This window comes from Apis dorsata, unplaced genomic scaffold, assembly GCF_000469605.1.
Source record: "Apis dorsata unplaced genomic scaffold, Apis dorsata 1.3 scaffold_149, whole genome shotgun sequence".
NCBI classification, from domain to species: domain Eukaryota; kingdom Metazoa; phylum Arthropoda; class Insecta; order Hymenoptera; family Apidae; genus Apis; species Apis dorsata.
Genome location: NW_006263440.1, coordinates 894,773 through 898,729, shown reverse-complemented (window position 1 = coordinate 898,729; position 3,957 = coordinate 894,773). Strand labels below are relative to the sequence as shown.

The window sequence follows — 3,957 nt, the reverse complement described above, 5'->3', positions numbered from 1 at the left end:
TACGCACACACACGCGCGCGCGCGCCTCTCTCTATTCGTTGGCGGGGACGGGGGACGGTGACAGATGCATCAAGCCGCGCATTACACGTCGCAATCTGCTTAAGAAATTATTAGAGAAGTTTGAAGCGATCATTCGGATCTAATAACGTTGTTAACCGCCGCCGCCGCGTCTCCCCTTTTCATACGTCAACACCGCGTTACGTTAATCGCGCTTGAGTGATTTCTTTTCTTTTTTCTCTCTCTCTTTCTTTCGCGAAAATCACGTGCAGCAAACCATTCCAATTATTCACCGTCCACTTTGGACACGTAATCGTTCGCCAATCTCGTTCGAAAATTTCACGCGGAATTATCGAAATTAAATCCGCGCACGCTTTTCTGTTATTCGAATTCGTTAATGAGCTATTATATTATTGTACTTTCCATAATCATCGATAAGAAATACTTTTCGATCGATTTTTCAATCGAAGCCAATATTTCTATAATTTCAAAAAGCAAGACTCGTTTGATAATACGTGAAATTATATAGATATATTATAAACGCGAATTACACAGCATTTTGAAAATTCACACACCCGAGGGAGAGAGAAAGAGAGGCTTCCTCGAGATCGAGCGGAGTAAATTCGAATCACAATATTTATACGCGGAAAGATGGCCGACTATTTCATCCGGGTGAAAGTAATACGTTTATCCCCCGCCACGGCTGATTGTTCGATTATAGGATTAGCAACGGATCCCGATTTTTCACCCACGGCGGTCTTTGATCTCCGAACGCGCACCACCGAACGACGAATAACACGCGCCATTAAAAACCGTGGTTATAAATTGCAATTACCGATCTTACCGTGCGATCCCCTTCGATCACTCGCTCCAATACGCTTTCCCTTCCCTTCGTCGCGCTTGTCAAACGAAATTCAACCTTGCGAGCATCCCCTTCGCAACCGGATTATCAAAGAGAGAGAGCGAGAGAGAGAGATCCAACGAGTATCGATCGAGTATTCAAAATTTATCGATCGTGTTGGAGGTAAATCGAACGGGAGAAGCGTGTCGCGAGGGGATGGACGTTTAACGCGTGTACGTACACGAGCTGCGCGAAACTCGAGTCTCGCTCGAGTTACGAGCGAAAACGATACGTCTGGCGTGTCTCTATCTCTCTCCACGTATTTTCTGCCGATAGATGTATATTTATATACACAGCATAATTAATCGTTTCGCAAAATTTGAACAATGAATACGTTTAAAATTCGAGGGGAAAAAGGAAAAAAATGAGGAAATTTGCTCGCTCGAGAACGCGAACGTTCTTGGAAAATTTGTTACATCTCGGGAACGAGTGTCGTTCATTGTCTTCGGGTAATACGATCAACTCCAGAAGCGAAGTCCACGGTATTGCATTACACACATTACCTATATATCATAATCTACGTGGCAATTTCATGGTGCGTTTGCGAGGTAACAGCTCGACGGAACGCGGCCACGGAAGCAGGCCGGGTANCTGTGCACGAAACCACGTGTACGCGTGGTGGGTTCGCATGGGTAATTCAAAGGTATTCAAAGGTAGCTGCGGGGATTCGGAACACGTTTCTTCGATCTATCTCTCTTTACAACTCAATTAATATCGTTTCGCAAACGCTTCCAAACGTTTACACCCTTCTTACTTTCCTTTTCTTTTTCTTTTTTTTTTTTTTTTCTATTCGAAAATAGAAAAGCATCGATTGCACTGGAACGACGAGGTTAAAAAGGAGCGGCGGAGATCAGCGGGAGTTCCCTCCATCCACGCCACTTTCACGGCCAATTTCGACGCGATCTCTCTCCCCTCGCTTTCTCGCTCTAAGTAATCGACTCTTATTTACCATTCTCTTCTACGTATCGGTTAAGTTCGTCAATCTCTCGCTTCGCTCCGCTCTAAATTTCGATCGAACCAACACCAACGTGTTTCACAAACGTACTTTCTATCCGATGGAATAAAAACTGGACTGGATGGAGTGATAAATCGGATGGTGCGCGGAGACGGTGCAGTCCCTGGATTATATATTTCGAAGGAATTTCCGCGGTGGGATCGGGAGGGGAGAGGAAAAATGGGACGAAATCGGGCGCACACCTGGGCCTCGCGTTATATAGGTAGGGCGTGTTCGACGTTGGCACGGCTTGGCGAAACGCGTAGGCCGCCGCGTATTATGCCGATCCCCCCGTAAGAGAGCGCGAGCCTCGGCTCGAATCGACTTTCAGGCCGCGCGCGCGACCGAGTCCACGCAGAAATACCGTGGCCTGTCGCATTGAAAACGCGCGTCAAGTGACGGTGTGGAATACGTGGCCGCTTACACAGGTACGTGGGCGAGCGGCTATAGAGCACCGGGGAAGGACCAGGTGTCGCAGGTAGCAGCCAGCGGTTCCCATTTTCCGCGCGAGCGCCTTCTCAGGCGATAGGAAAAAAAGGAACGAGTCGAGTTCCCACGGTGACGATCGTGGAAAAAGCGCGAATCGTCGTGCGACGATTGGGACAGGACCTTGCCAATAATATTACAAGACGAATAATATTTGTTCCAGGAGGAGATGAAGATAAGAGGAAAGAAATAGGAAATGGTAGAAGCGTAATATCGTAATACAGATAACAGCAAGTTGGAGGAACTGAACGCACGGTTGAAACGACACGATTCTCGGTATTAAAAACTGTATTGAGGCAGCGCGATACAATAAGCATCTGTATGTCCGATCTCTTAATCTTATCGATAAATAAAAGTATCGTAATATCTTAATGCCCGGCCACTCTTCTCTCAACGTAGCGTTGGCGCGAATCGACGAGAATAATTGAAAAGCATTATTCGCGTAAATTCGTCCCTGCCTGAGAAGAGAGCGAACGATAATTTTTACGGAGAGTCGCACGAACGAGAACGACATCGCGATTAGCGAAGGCGCCGGATCGACGGAGAGAAAAACGGATAGAGTTGGGAAGGGAGTTGGGAAAAAAGAGGAGGAAAGGAGCAGTCGCGTTAATCAATCCTGTCCGCTGCTCTGCATTCCACGCGTATGCGGGGAGAGAGAGAGAGAGAGAGAGAGAGAGAACGTGGCGATTTTCCTAGCGGCTCGCCAAACCCTTTCATTATTTCCACCGTACGCTTCCGTATTATCGCCATTGATTGACGCCTCGGCGCGAACTAAACCTCGAACCCAATTTGAATTTTGCGCCCCGCGGCGCTCTCCCGAGAAAATCGCCTAATTACACGCGACGCCTTTCGAAGAAATATCGGCGACACGTATTTTATAACGGTCTGCGAGGATCGACTCGCAAACGACGAGAGGGGGAATCGAGACCGTACGATTATATCCCTAGGGCCCGCCACTTTTCCCCATCGAATTCCCTAGGGACAGGAAGGCCGCCGTCCCCAACCCTTTCGGTAAACCGATATTGGAGCAAAAATCGCCGTACCTTCGATCCCTTCTTGTTAAATAAATCATCGAAGCCCAGCCTCGTAATTCCAACGTTAATTTCTCTAAAACGGCGTCTGGGCACCGCTCCGTCTTCCGTTCCGGGGGGCGACACGCGAAACCTGCGTTCAACTTCTCCGATCGACGAACCGAACGAGGTGGAAGCGCGGCAAATTACGGTGAAAAACGATGCGTTATTATAATTTTTTTCGAAGCGGAGCAGGATGGAGAAGTTGGCGAGAGTACGAGCACCGTCCTCCGGCAGACCTTGAGAGCGCGCGGTGATACTTGTCGCCCGACAACGCGCATTGTGTTACCACGGTTGCCCTTCGCTTGCTCGACAATCTCGAACAAGACAGGGAACAGGTATAAACGTTCGCGGCCAGTTTACAAATTTTTCACGCGCGTTGAAATACGAAATAGTAGTACCGTTGCCGGCGCACATCTTCTATCGGATATTTTATCCCCGTTTAAAAATTCAACGAATCGTAAAATTGCTTGCTTTTTCAACGCCGTTATCCAAATACACGCGTGAAC

The 3,957-nt window shown here is 47.9% G+C and overlaps 1 protein-coding gene across 2 annotated transcripts in view; it reads right to left on the bottom strand.

Moving 5' to 3' along the window:
- Positions 1-3,957, bottom strand: part of LOC102676723 (agrin-like) — a 340,887-nt gene that overhangs the window by 336,308 nt on the left and 622 nt on the right. The gene's annotated exons all lie outside the window — the stretch shown is intronic.